Source organism: Cetorhinus maximus, chromosome 34 (assembly GCF_964194155.1).
Source record: "Cetorhinus maximus chromosome 34, sCetMax3.hap1.1, whole genome shotgun sequence".
NCBI classification, from domain to species: domain Eukaryota; kingdom Metazoa; phylum Chordata; class Chondrichthyes; order Lamniformes; family Cetorhinidae; genus Cetorhinus; species Cetorhinus maximus.
In genome coordinates, this window is record NC_135912.1 from 6592877 (window position 1) to 6609217 (window position 16341).

The window sequence follows — 16341 nt, forward strand, 5'->3', positions numbered from 1 at the left end:
TTTCTCACACACCGAGTGTCTCTCACACACCGAGTGTTCCTCCCACACACCGACTGTCTCTCACACACCGAGTGTCTCTCACACCCCGAGTGTCTCTCACACACCAAGTGTCTCACACACACCGAGTGTCTCTCACACTCACCGAGTGTCTCTCTCACACACCGAGTGTCTCTTTCACACACCGAATGTCTCTCACACACACCGAGTGTCTCTCACACACACCGAGTGTCTCTCACACACCGAGTGTCTCTCACACACACCGAGTGTCTCTCACACACCGAGTGTCTCTCACACACACCGAGTGTCTCTCACACACCGAGTGTCTCTCACACACACCGAGTGTCTCTCACACACCGAGTGTCTCTCACACACACCGAGTGTCTCTCACACACCGAGTGTCTCTCACACACACCGAGTGTCTCTCACACACACCGAGTGTCTCTCACACACCGAGTGTCTCTCACACACACCGAGTGTCTCTCACACACCGAGTGTCTCTCACACACACCGAGTGTCTCTCACACACACCGAGTGTCTCTCACACACACCGAGTTTCACTCTGACACCGAGTGTCTCTCAAGCACCGAGTGTCTCTCACACACACCGAGTGTCTCTCACACATCGAGTGTCTCTCACACACCGAGTGTTTCTCACACACACCGAGTGTTTCTCACACACCGAGTGTCTCTCTCACACACCGAGTGTCTCTCACACACCGAGTGTCTCTCTCACACACCGAGTCTCTCACACACACCGAGTGTGTCTCACACACACCGAGTGTTTCTCACACACACCGAGTGTTTCTCACACACCGAGCGTCTCTCACACACTCCGAGTGTCTCTCACACACACCGAGTGTGTCTCACACACACCGAGTGTCTCTCTCAGACACGGAGTCTCTCACACACACCAAGTGTCTCTCTCACACAACGAGTGTGTCTCACACACACTGAGTGTTTCTCACACACCGAGTGTCTCTCTCACACACCGAGAGTCTCTCACACACACCGAGTGTTTCTCACACACCGAGTGTCTCTCTCACACACCGAGTGTGTCTCACACACACCGAGTGTTTCTCACACACCGAGTGTCTCTCTCACACACTGAGTGTCTCTCACACTACGAGTGTCTCTCACACACCGAGTGTCTCTCACACACCGAGTGTCTCTCTCACACACCGAGTGTCTCTCACACATCGAGTGTCTCTCAAACACCGAGTGTCTCTCACACACGGAGTCTCTCACACACACCGAGTGTGTCTCACACACACCGAGTGTCTCTCTCACACACCGAGTGTCCCTCACATACCGAGTGTCTATCACACGCCGAGTGTCTCTCACACACCGAGTGTCTCTCACACACCGAGTGTCTCTCTCAAACCGAGTGTCTCTCACACACATCGAGCGTCTCTCACACACCGAGTGTATCTCACACACCGAGTGTCTCTCACACACCGAGTGTCTCTCTCACACCGAGTGTATCTCTCACACCGAGTGTATCTCTCACACCAAGCGCCTCTCACACACCGAGCGTCTCTCACACACCGAGTGTCTCTCTCACACACCGAGTGTCTCTCACACACCGATTGACTCTCGCACACCGAGTGTCTCTCACACACAGAGTTTCTCTCACACGCACTGAGAGTCTCTCACACACACCGAGTGTCACTAACACACACCGAGTGTCTCTCTCACACACCAAGTGTCTCTCACACACCCAGTGTCTCTCACACACACCCAGTGTCTCTCACACACACCGAGTGTCTCTCACACACCGAGTGTCTCTCACACACCAAGTGTCTCTCACACACACTGAGTGTCTCTCACACACCGAGTGTCTCTCACACACACCGAGTGTCTCTCAGACACCGAGTGTCTCTCTCACACACCGAGTGTCTCTCACACACACCGAGTGTCTCTCACACACCGAGTGCCTCTCTCACACCGAGTGTCTCACACGCACCGAGTGTCTCTCACACACCGAGTGTCTCTCACACACCGAGTGTTCCTCCCACACACCGACTGTCTCTCACACACCGAGTGTCTCTCACACCCCGAGTGTCTCTCACACACCAAGTGTCTCACACACACCGAGTGTCTCTCACACTCACCGAGTGTCTCTCTCACACACCGAGTGTCTCTTTCACACACCGAATGTCTCTCACACACACCGAGTGTCTCTCACACACACCGAGTGTCTCTCACACACCGAGTGTCTCTCACACACACCGAGTGTCTCTCACACACCGAGTGTCTCTCACACACACCGAGTGTCTCTCACACACCGAGTGTCTCTCACACACACCGAGTGTCTCTCACACACACCGAGTGTCTCTCACACACCGAGTGTCTCTCACACACACCGAGTGTCTCTCACACACCGAGTGTCTCTCACACACACCGAGTGTCTCTCACACACAACGAGTGTCTCTCACACACACCGAGTTTCACTCTGACACCGAGTGTCTCTCAAACACCGAGTGTCTCTCACACACACCGAGTGTCTCTCACACATCGAGTGTCTCTCACACACCGAGTGTTTCTCACACACACCGAGTGTTTCTCACACACCGAGTGTCTCTCTCACACACCGAGTGTCTCTCACACACCGAGTGTCTCTCTCACACACCGAGTCTCTCACACACACCGAGTGTGTCTCACACACACCGAGTGTTTCTCACACACACCGAGTGTTTCTCACACACCGAGCGTCTCTCACACACTCCGAGTGTCTCTCACACACACCGAGTGTGTCTCACACACACCGAGTGTCTCTCTCAGACACGGAGTCTCTCACACACACCAAGTGTCTCTCTCACACAACGAGTGTGTCTCACACACACTGAGTGTTTCTCACACACCGAGTGTCTCTCTCACACACCGAGAGTCTCTCACACACACCGAGTGTTTCTCACACACCGAGTGTCTCTCTCACACACCGAGTGTGTCTCACACACACCGAGTGTTTCTCACACACCGAGTGTCTCTCTCACACACTGAGTGTCTCTCACACTACGAGTGTCTCTCACACACCGAGTGTCTCTCACACACCGAGTGTCTCTCTCACACACCGAGTGTCTCCCACACACCGAGTGTCCCTCACACACCGAGTGTCTCTCACACACCGAGTGTCTCTCACACACACCAAGTGTCTCTCACACACCGAGTGTCCCTCACACACCGAGTGTCTCTCACACACCGAGTGTCCCTCACATAACGAGTGTCTCTCACACACACTGATTGACTCTCACACACCGAGTGTCTCTCACACACCGAGTGTCTCTCACACACCGAGTGTCTCTCTCACACCGAGTGTCTCTCACACACATCGTGTGTCTCTCACACACACCGAGTGTCTCTCACACACACCGAGTGTATCTCTCACACCGAGTGTCTCTCACACACACCGAGTGTCTCTCTCACACACCGAGTGTCTCTCACACAGCGCGTGTCTCCCTCACACACCGAGCGTGTCTCTCACACACCGAGTGTCTCACACACACCGAGTGTCTCTCACACACCGAGTGTCTCTCACACACACCGAGTGTCTCTCACACACACCGATTGTCTCTCGCACACCGAGTGTCTCTCACACACCGATTGTCTCTCGCACACCGAGTGTCTCTCACACACCGAGTGTCTCACACACACAGAGTTTCTCTCACACAGCGCGTGTCTCTCTCACACACCGAGCGTGTCTCTCACACACCGAGTGTCTCACACACACCGAGTGTCTCTCACACACCGAGTGTCTCTCACACACACCGAGTGTCTCTCACACACACCGATTGTCTCTCGCACACCGAGTGTCTCTCACACACCGATTGTCTCTCGCACACCGAGTGTCTCTCACACACCGAGTGTCTCTCACACACACCGAGTGTCTCTCACACACACCGAGTGTCTCTCACACACCGAGTGTCTCTCACACACACCGAGTGTCTCTCACACACCGAGTGTCTCTCACACACACCGAGTGTCTCTCACACACACCGAGTGTCTCTCACACACACCGAGTTTCACTCTGACACCGAGTGTCTCTCAAACACCGAGTGTCTCTCACACACACCGAGTGTCTCTCACACATCGAGTGTCTCTCACACACCGAGTGTTTCTCACACACACCGAGTGTTTCTCACACACCGAGCGTCTCTCACACACTCCGAGTGTCTCTCACACACACCGAGTGTGTCTCACACACACCGAGTGTCTCTCTCAGACACGGAGTCTCTCACACACACCAAGTGTCTCTCTCACACAACGAGTGTGTCTCACACACACTGAGTGTTTCTCACACACCGAGTGTCTCTCTCACACACCGAGAGTCTCTCACACACACCGAGTGTTTCTCACACACCGAGTGTCTCTCTCACACACCGAGTGTGTCTCACACACACCGAGTGTTTCTCACACACCGAGTGTCTCTCTCACACACTGAGTGTCTCTCACACTACGAGTGTCTCTCACACACCGAGTGTCTCTCACACACCGAGTGTCTCTCTCACACACCGAGTGTCTCTCACACATCGAGTGTCTCTCAAACACCGAGTGTCTCTCACACACGGAGTCTCTCACACACACCGAGTGTGTCTCACACACACCGAGTGTCTCTCTCACACACGGAGTCTCTCACACACACCAAGTGTCTCTCTCACACACCGAGTGTCCCTCACATACCGAGTGTCTATCACACGCCGAGTGTCTCTCACACACCGAGTGTCTCTCACACACCGAGTGTCTCTCTCAAACCGAGTGTCTCTCACACACATCGAGCGTCTCTCACACACCGAGTGTATCTCACACACCGAGTGTCTCTCACACACCGAGTGTCTCTCTCACACCGAGTGTATCTCTCACACCGAGTGTATCTCTCACACCGAGCGCCTCTCACACACCGAGCGTCTCTCACACACCGAGTGTCTCTCTCACACACCGAGTGTCTCTCACACACCGATTGACTCTCGCACACCGAGTGTCTCTCACACACAGAGTTTCTCTCACACGCACTGAGAGTCTCTCACACACACCGAGTGTCACTAACACACACCGAGTGTCTCTCTCACACACCAAGTGTCTCTCACACACCCAGTGTCTCTCACACACACCCAGTGTCTCTCACACACACCGAGTGTCTCTCACACACCGAGTGTCTCTCACACACCAAGTGTCTCTCACACACACTGAGTGTCTCTCACACACCGAGTGTCTCTCACACACACCGAGTGTCTCTCAGACACCGAGTGTCTCTCTCACACACCGAGTGTCTCTCACACACACCGAGTGTCTCTCACACACCGAGTGCCTCTCTCACACCGAGTGTCTCACACGCACCGAGTGTCTCTCACACACCGAGTGTCTCTCACACACCGAGTGTTCCTCCCACACACCGACTGTCTCTCACATACCGAGTGTCTCTCACACCCCGAGTGTCTCTCACACACCAAGTGTCTCACACACACCGAGTGTCTCTCACACTCACCGAGTGTCTCTCTCACACACCGAGTGTCTCTTTCACACACCGAATGTCTCTCACACACACCGAGTGTCTCTCACACACACCGAGTGTCTCTCACACACCGAGTGTCTCTCACACACACCGAGTGTCTCTCACACACCGAGTGTCTCTCACACACACCGAGTGTCTCTCACACACCGAGTGTCTCTCACACACACCGAGTGTCTCTCACACACACCGAGTGTCTCTCACACACCGAGTGTCTCTCACACACACCGAGTGTCTCTCACACACCGAGTGTCTCTCACACACACCGAGTGTCTCTCACACACAACGAGTGTCTCTCACACACACCGAGTTTCACTCTGACACCGAGTGTCTCTCAAACACCGAGTGTCTCTCACACACACCGAGTGTCTCTCACACATCGAGTGTCTCTCACACACCGAGTGTTTCTCACACACACCGAGTGTTTCTCACACACCGAGTGTCTCTCTCACACACCGAGTGTCTCTCACACACCGAGTGTCTCTCTCACACACCGAGTCTCTCACACACACCGAGTGTGTCTCACACACACCGAGTGTTTCTCACACACACCGAGTGTTTCTCACACACCGAGCGTCTCTCACACACTCCGAGTGTCTCTCACACACACCGAGTGTGTCTCACACACACCGAGTGTCTCTCTCAGACACGGAGTCTCTCACACACACCAAGTGTCTCTCTCACACAACGAGTGTGTCTCACACACACTGAGTGTTTCTCACACACCGAGTGTCTCTCTCACACACCGAGAGTCTCTCACACTCACCGAGTGTTTCTCACACACCGAGTGTCTCTCTCACACACCGAGTGTGTCTCACACACACCGAGTGTTTCTCACACACCGAGTGTCTCTCTCACACACTGAGTGTCTCTCACACTACGAGTGTCTCTCACACACCGAGTGTCTCTCACACACCGAGTGTCTCTCTCACACACCGAGTGTCTCCCACACACCGAGTGTCCCTCACACACCGAGTGTCTCTCACACACCGAGTGTCTCTCACACACACCAAGTGTCTCTCACACACCGAGTGTCCCTCACACACCGAGTGTCTCTCACACACCGAGTGTCCCTCACATAACGAGTGTCTCTCACACACACTGATTGACTCTCACACACCGAGTGTCTCTCACACACCGAGTGTCTCTCACACACCGAGTGTCTCTCTCACACCGAGTGTCTCTCACACACATCGTGTGTCTCTCACACACACCGAGTGTCTCTCACACACACCGAGTGTATCTCTCACACCGAGTGTCTCTCACACACACCGAGTGTCTCTCTCACACACCGAGTGTCTCTCACACAGCGCGTGTCTCCCTCACACACCGAGCGTGTCTCTCACACACCGAGTGTCTCACACACACCGAGTGTCTCTCACACACCGAGTGTCTCTCACACACACCGAGTGTCTCTCACACACACCGATTGTCTCTCGCACACCGAGTGTCTCTCACACACCGATTGTCTCTCGCACACCGAGTGTCTCTCACACACCGAGTGTCTCACACACACAGAGTTTCTCTCACACAGCGCGTGTCTCTCTCACACACCGAGCGTGTCTCTCACACACCGAGTGTCTCACACACACCGAGTGTCTCTCACACACCGAGTGTCTCTCACACACACCGAGTGTCTCTCACACACACCGATTGTCTCTCGCACACCGAGTGTCTCTCACACACCGATTGTCTCTCGCACACCGAGTGTCTCTCACACACCGAGTGTCTCTCACACACACCGAGTGTCTCTCACACACACCGAGTGTCTCTCACACACCGAGTGTCTCTCACACACACCGAGTGTCTCTCACACACCGAGTGTCTCTCACACACACCGAGTGTCTCTCACACACACCGAGTGTCTCTCACACACACCGAGTTTCACTCTGACACCGAGTGTCTCTCAAACACCGAGTGTCTCTCACACACACCGAGTGTCTCTCACACATCGAGTGTCTCTCACACACCTAGTGTTTCTCACACACACCGAGTGTTTCTCACACACCGAGCGTCTCTCACACACTCCGAGTGTCTCTCACACACACCGAGTGTGTCTCACACACACCGAGTGTCTCTCTCAGACACGGAGTCTCTCACACACACCAAGTGTCTCTCTCACACAACGAGTGTGTCTCACACACACTGAGTGTTTCTCACACACCGAGTGTCTCTCTCACACACCGAGATTCTCTCACACACACCGAGTGTTTCTCACACACCGAGTGTCTCTCTCACACACCGAGTGTGTCTCACACACACCGAGTGTTTCTCACACACCGAGTGTCTCTCTCACACACTGAGTGTCTCTCACACTACGAGTGTCTCTCACACACCGAGTGTCTCTCACACACCGAGTGTCTCTCTCACACACCGAGTGTCTCCCACACACCGAGTGTCCCTCACACACCGAGTGTCTCTCACACACCGAGTGTCTCTCACACACACCAAGTGTCTCTCACACACCGAGTGTCCCTCACACACCGAGTGTCTCTCACACACCGAGTGTCCCTCACATAACGAGTGTCTCTCACACACACTGATTGACTCTCACACACCGAGTGTCTCTCACACACCGAGTGTCTCTCACACACCGAGTGTCTCTCTCACACCGAGTGTCTCTCACACACATCGTGTGTCTCTCACACACACCGAGTGTCTCTCACACACACCGAGTGTATCTCTCACACCGAGTGTCTCTCACACACACCGAGTGTCTCTCTCACACACCGAGTGTCTCTCACACAGCGCGTGTCTCTCTCACACACCGAGCGTGTCTCTCACACACCGAGTGTCTCACACACACCGAGTGTCTCTCACACACCGAGTGTCTCTCACACACACCGAGTGTCTCTCACACACACCGATTGTCTCTCGCACACCGAGTGTCTCTCACACACCGATTGTCTCTCGCACACCGAGTGTCTCTCACACACCGAGTGTCTCACACACACAGAGTTTCTCTCACACGCACTGAGTGTCTCTCACACACCGAGTGTTTCTCACACACACCGAGTGTCTCTCACACACACCGAGTGTCTCTCTCACACACCGAGTGTCTCTCACACACCCAGTGTCTCTCACACACCGAATGTCTCTCACACACCGAGTGTCTCTCACACACACCGAGTGTCTCTCACACACCGAGTGTCTCTCACACACCGAGTGTCTCTCAAACACCGAGTGTCTCTCACACACCGAGTGTCTATCACACGCCGAGTGTCTCTCACACACCGAGTGTCTCTCACACACCGAGTGTCTCTCTCAAACCGAGTGTCTCTCACACACATCGAGCGTCTCTCACACACCGAGTGTATCTCACACACCGAGTGTCTCTCACACACCGAGTGTCTCTCTCACACCGAGTGTATCTCTCACACCGAGTGTATCTCTCACACCGAGCGCCTCTCACACACCGAGCGTCTCTCACACACCGAGTGTCTCTCTCACACACCGAGTGTCTCTCACACACCGATTGACTCTCGCACACCGAGTGTCTCTCACACACAGAGTTTCTCTCACACGCACTGAGAATCTCTCACACACAACGAGTGTCACTAACACACACCGAGTGTCTCTCTCACACACCGAGTGTCTCTCACACACCCAGTGTCTCTCACACACACCCAGTGTCTCTCACACACACCGAGTGTCTCTCACACACCGAGTGTCTCTCACACACCAAGTGTCTCTCACAAACACTGAGTGTCTCTCACACACCGAGTGTCTCTCACACACACCGAGTGTCTCTCAGACACCGAGTGTCTCTCTCACACACCGAGTGTCTCTCACACACACCGAGTGTCTCTCACACACCGAGTGCCTCTCTCACACCGAGTGTCTCACACGCACCGAGTGTCTCTCACACACCGAGTGTCTCTCACACACCGAGTGTTCCTCCCACACACCGACTGTATCTCACACACCGAGTGTCTCTCACACCCCGAGTGTCTCTCACACACCAAGTGTCTCACACACACCGAGTGTCTCTCACACTCACCGAGTGTCTCTCTCACACACCGAGTGTCTCTTTCACACACCGAATGTCTCTCACACACACCGAGTGTCTCTCACACACACCGAGTGTCTCTCACACACCGAGTGTCTCTCACACACACCGAGTGTCTCTCACACACCGAGTGTCTCTCACACACACCGAGTGTCTCTCACACACCGAGTGTCTCTCACACACACCGAGTGTCTCTCACACACCGAGTGTCTCTCACACACACCGAGTGTCTCTCACACACCGAGTGTCTCTCACACACACCGAGTGTCTCTCACACACACCGAGTGTCTCTCACACACCGAGTGTCTCTCACACACACCGAGTGTCTCTCACACACCGAGTGTCTCTCACACACACCGAGTGTCTCTCACACACCGAGTGTCTCTCACACACACCGAGTGTCTCTCACACACCGAGTGTCTCTCACACACACCGAGTGTCTCTCACACACACCGAGTGTCTCTCACACACCGAGTGTCTCTCACACACACCGAGTGTCTCTCACACACCGAGTGTCTCTCACACACACCGAGTGTCTCTCACACACACCGAGTGTCTCTCACACACCGAGTGTCTCTCACACACACCGAGTGTCTCTCACACACCGAGTGTCTCTCTCACACACCGAGTGTCTCTCACACACCGAGTGTCTCTCTCACACACCGAGTCTCTCACACACACCGAGTGTGTCTCACACACACCGAGTGTTTCTCACACACACCGAGTGTTTCTCACACACCGAGCGTCTCTCACACACTCCGAGTGTCTCTCACACACACCGAGTGTGTCTCACACACACCGAGTGTCTCTCTCAGACACGGAGTCTCTCACACACACCAAGTGTCTCTCTCACACAACGAGTGTGTCTCACACACACTGAGTGTTTCTCACACACCGAGTGTCTCTCTCACACACCGAGAGTCTCTCACACACACCGAGTGTTTCTCACACACCGACTGTCTCTCTCACACACCGAGTGTGTCTCACACACACCGAGTGTTTCTCACACACCGAGTGTCTCTCTCACACACTGAGTGTCTCTCACACTACGAGTGTCTCTCACACACCGAGTGTCTCTCACACACCGAGTGTCACTCTCACACACCGAGTGTCTCCCACACACCGAGTGTCCCTCACACACCGAGTGTCTCTCACACACCGAGTGTCTCTCACACACACCAAGTGTCTCACACACACCGAGTGTCCCTCACACACCGAGTGTCTCTCACACACCGAGTGTCCCTCACATAACGAGTGTCTCTCACACACACTGATTGACTCTCACACACCGAGTGTCTCTCTCACACCGAGTGTCTCTCACACACCGAGTGTCTCTCTCACACCGAGTGTCTCTCACACACATCGTGTGTCTCTCACACACACCGAGTGTCTCTCACACACACCGAGTGTATCTCTCACACCGAGTGTCTCTCACACACACCGAGTGTCTCTCTCACACACCGAGTGTCTCTCACACAGCGCGTGTCTCTCTCACACACCGAGCGTGTCTCTCACACACCGAGTGTCTCACACACACCGAGTGTCTCTCACACACCGAGTGTCTCTCACACACACCGAGTGTCTCTCACACACACCGATTGTCTCTCGCACACCGAGTGTCTCTCACACACCGATTGTCTCTCGCACACCGAGTGTCTCTCACACACCGAGTGTCTCACACACACAGAGTTTCTCTCACACGCACTGAGTGTCTCTCACACACCGAGTGTTTCTCACACACACCGAGTGTCTCTCACACACACCGAGTGTCTCTCTCACACACCGAGTGTCTCTCACACACCCAGTTTCTCTCACACACCGAGTGTCTCTCACACACCGAGTGTCTCTCACACACACCGAGTGTCTCTCACACACCGAGTGTCTCTCACACACCGAGTGTCTCTCACACACCGAGTGTCTCTCACACACCGAGTGTCTCTCACACACACCGAGTGTCTCTCACACACCGAGTGTCTCTCACACACCCAGTGTCTCTCACACACCGAGTGTCTCTCACACACCGAGTGTTTCTCACACACCGAGTGTCTCTCACACACACCGAGTGTCTCTCACACACCGAGTGTCTCTCACACACCGAGTGTCTCTCACACACCCAGTGTCTCTCACACACCGAGTGTCTCTCACACACCGAGTGTTTCTCACACACCGAGTGTCTCACACACACAGAGTTTCTCTCACACGCACTGAGTGTCTCTCACACACCGAGTGTCTCTCACACACACCGAGTGTCTCTCACACACACCGAGTTTCACTCTCACACCGAGTGTCTCTCAAACACCGAGTGTCTCTCACACACACCGAGTGTCTCTCACACATCGAGTGTCTCTCACACACCGAGTGTTTCTCACACACTCCGAGTGTTTCTCACACACCGAGTGTCTCTCTCACACACCGAGTGTCTCTCTCACACACGGAGTCTCTCAAACACACCGAGTGTGTCTCACACACACCGAGTGTTTCTCACACACACCGAGTGTTTCTCACACACCGAGCGTCTCTCACACACTCCGAGTGTCTCTCTCACACACGGCGTCTCTCACACACATCGAGTGTGTCTCACACACACCGAGTGTCTCTCTCAGACACGGAGTCTCTCACACACACCAAGTGTCTCTCTCACACAACGAGTGTGTCTCACACACACTGAGTGTTTCTCACACACCGAGTGTCTCTCTCACACACCGAGAGTCTCTCACACACACCGAGTGTCTCTCACACACCGAGTGTCTCTTTCACACACGGAGTCTCTCACACACACCGAGTGTGTCTCACACACACCGAGTGTTTCTCACACACCGAGTGTCTCTCTCACACACCGAGTGTGTCTCACACAAACCGAGTGTTTCTCACACACCGAGTGTCTCTCACACTCCGAGTGTCTCTCACACACCGAGTGTCTCTCACACACCGAGTGTCTCTCTCACACACCGAGTGTCTCCCACACACACCGAGTGTCTCTCACACACCGAGTGTTTCTCACACACCGAGTGTCCCTCACACACCGAGTGTCTCTCACACACCGAGTGTCTCTCACACACACCATGTGTCTCTCACACACCGAGTGTCCCTCACACACCGAGTGTCTCTCACACACCGAGTGTCTCTCACACACCGAGTGTCCCTCACATACCGAGTGTCTATCACACGCCGAGTGTCTCTCACACACACTGAGTGACTCTCACACACCGAGTGTCTCTCTCACACCGAGTGTCTCTCACACACATCGAGTGTCTCTCACACACACCGAGTGTCTCTCACACACACCGAGTGTATCTCTCACACCGACTGTCTCTCTCACACACCGAGTGTCACTCACAAAGCGAGTGTCTCTCTCACACACCGAGCGTGTCTCTCACACACCGAGTGTCTCACACACACCGAGTGTCTCTCACACACCGAGTGTCTCTCTCACACACCGAGTGTCTCTCACACACCGATTGTCTCTCGCACACCGAGTGTCTCTCACACACTGAGTGTCTCACACACCGACTGTCTCACACACACAGAGTTTCTCTCACACGCACTGAGAGTCTCTCACACACCGAGTGTTTCTCACACACACCGAGTGTCTCTCACACACACCGAGTGTCTCTCACACACCGAGTGTCTCTCACACACACCGAGTGTCTCTCACACACACCGAGTGTCTCTCTCACACACCGAGTGTCTCTCACACACCCAGTGTCTGTCACACACCGAGTGTCTCTCACACACACCGAGTGTCTCTCACACACCGAGTGTCTCTCAAACATACCGAGTGTCTCTCACACACCAAGTGTCTCTCACATTCACTGAGTGTCTCTCACACACCGAGTGTCTCTCACACACAACGAGTGTCTCTCAGACACCGAGTGTCTCTCTCACACACCGAGTGTCTCACACGCACCGAGTGTCTCTCACACACCGAGTGTCTCTCAAACACCGCGTGTCTCTCTCACACACCGAGTATGTCTTACACACACCGAGTGTTTCTCACACACCGAGTGTCTCTCACACACCGAGTGTCTCTCACACACACCAAGTGTCTCTCACACACCGAGTGTCCCTCACACACCGAGTGACTCTAACACACCGAGTGTCTCTCACACACCGAGTGTCCCTCACATACCGAGTGTCTATCACACGCCGAGTGTCTCTCACACACACTGAGTGACTCTCACACACCGAGTGTCTCTCACACACCGAGTGTCTCTCTCACACACCGAGTGTCTTTCACACAGCGAGTGTCTCTCTCACACACCGAGCGTGTCTCTCACACACCGAGTGTCTCACACACACCGAGTGTCTCTCACACAGCGAGTGTCTCTCACACACCGAGTGTCTCTCACAAACACCGAGTGTCTCTCTCACACACCGAGTGTCTCTCACACACACCGAGTGTCTCTCACACACACCGAGTTTCATCTCACACCGAGTGTCTCTCAAACACCGAGTGTCTCTCACACACCGAGTGTCTCTCACACACACCGAGTGTCTCTCACACATCGAGTGTCTCTCACACACCGAGTGTTTCTCACACACATCGAGTGTTTCTCACACACCGAGTGTCTCTCACACACCGAGTGTTCCTCCCACACACCGACTGTCTCTCACACACCGAGTGTCTCTCACACCCCGAGTGTCTCTCACACACCAAGTGTCTCACACACACCGAGTGTCTCTCACACTCACCGAGTGTCTCTCTCACACACCGAGTGTCTCTTTCACACACCGAATGTCTCTCACACACACCGAGTGTCTCTCACACACACCGAGTGTCTCTCACACACCGAGTGTCTCTCACACACACCGAGTGTCTCTCACACACCGAGTGTCTCTCACACACACCGAGTGTCTCTCACACACCGAGTGTCTCTCACACACACCGAGTGTCTCTCACACACCGAGTGTCTCTCACACACACCGAGTGTCTCTCACACACCGAGTGTCTCTCACACACACCGAGTGTCTCTCACACACACCGAGTGTCTCTCACACACCGAGTGTCTCTCACACACACCGAGTGTCTCTCACAAACCGAGCGTCTCTCACACACACCGAGTGTCTCTCACACACACCGAGTGTCTCTCACACACACCGAGTTTCACTCTGACACCGAGTGTCTCTCAAGCACCGAGTGTCTCTCACACACACCGAGTGTCTCTCACACATCGAGTGTCTCTCACACACCGAGTGTTTCTCACACACACCGAGTGTTTCTCACACACCGAGTGTCTCTCTCACACACCGAGTGTCTCTCACACACCGAGTGTCTCTCTCACACACCGAGTCTCTCACACACACCGAGTGTGTCTCACACACACCGAGTGTTTCTCACACACACCGAGTGTTTCTCACACACCGAGCGTCTCTCACACACTCCGAGTGTCTCTCACACACACCGAGTGTGTCTCACACACACCGAGTGTCTCTCTCAGACACGGAGTCTCTCACACACACCAAGTGTCTCTCTCACACAACGAGTGTGTCTCACACACACTGAGTGTTTCTCACACACCGAGTGTCTCTCTCACACACCGAGAGTCTCTCACACACACCGAGTGTTTCTCACACACCGAGTGTCTCTCTCACACACCGAGTGTGTCTCACACACACCGAGTGTTTCTCACACACCGAGTGTCTCTCTCACACACTGAGTGTCTCTCACACTACGAGTGTCTCTCACACACCGAGTGTCTCTCACACACCGAGTGTCTCTCTCACACACCGAGTGTCTCCCACACACCGAGTGTCCCTCACACACCGAGTGTCTCTCACACACCGAGTGTCTCTCACACACACCAAGTGTCTCTCACACACCGAGTGTCCCTCACACACCGAGTGTCTCTCACACACCGAGTGTCCCTCACATAACGAGTGTCTCTCACACACACTGATTGACTCTCACACACCGAGTGTCTCTCACACACCGAGTGTCTCTCACACACCGAGTGTCTCTCTCACACCGAGTGTCTCTCACACACACCGAGTGTCTCTCACACACACCGAGTGTCTCTCACACACCGAGTGTCTCTCACACACACCGAGTGTCTCTCACAAACCGAGCGTCTCTCACACACACCGAGTGTCTCTCACACACACCGAGTGTCTCTCACACACACCGAGTTTCACTCTGACACCGAGTGTCTCTCAAGCACCGAGTGTCTCTCACACACACCGAGTGTCTCTCACACATCGAGTGTCTCTCACACACCGAGTGTTTCTCACACACACCGAGTGTTTCTCACACACCGAGTGTCTCTCTCACACACCGAGTGTCTCTCACACACCGAGTGTCTCTCTCACACACCGAGTCTCTCACACACACCGAGTGTGTCTCACACACACCGAGTGTTTCTCACACACACCGAGTGTTTCTCACACACCGAGCGTCTCTCACACACTCCGAGTGTCTCTCACACACACCGAGTGTGTCTCACACACACCGAGTGTCTCTCTCAGACACGGAGTCTCTCACACACACCAAGTGTCTCTCTCACACAACGAGTGTGTCTCACACACACTGAGTGTTTCTCACACACCGAGTGTCTCTCTCACACACCGAGAGTCTCTCACACACACCGAGTGTTTCTCACACACCGAGTGTCTCTCTCACACACCGAGTGTGTCTCACACACACCGAGTGTTTCTCACACACCGAGTGTCTCTCTCACACACTGAGTGTCTCTCACACTACGAGTGTCTCTCACACACCGAGTGTCTCTCACACACCGAGTGTCTCTCTCACACACCGAGTGTCTCCCACACACCGAGTGTCCCTCACACACCGAGTGTCTCTCACACACCGAGTGTCTCTCACACACACCAAG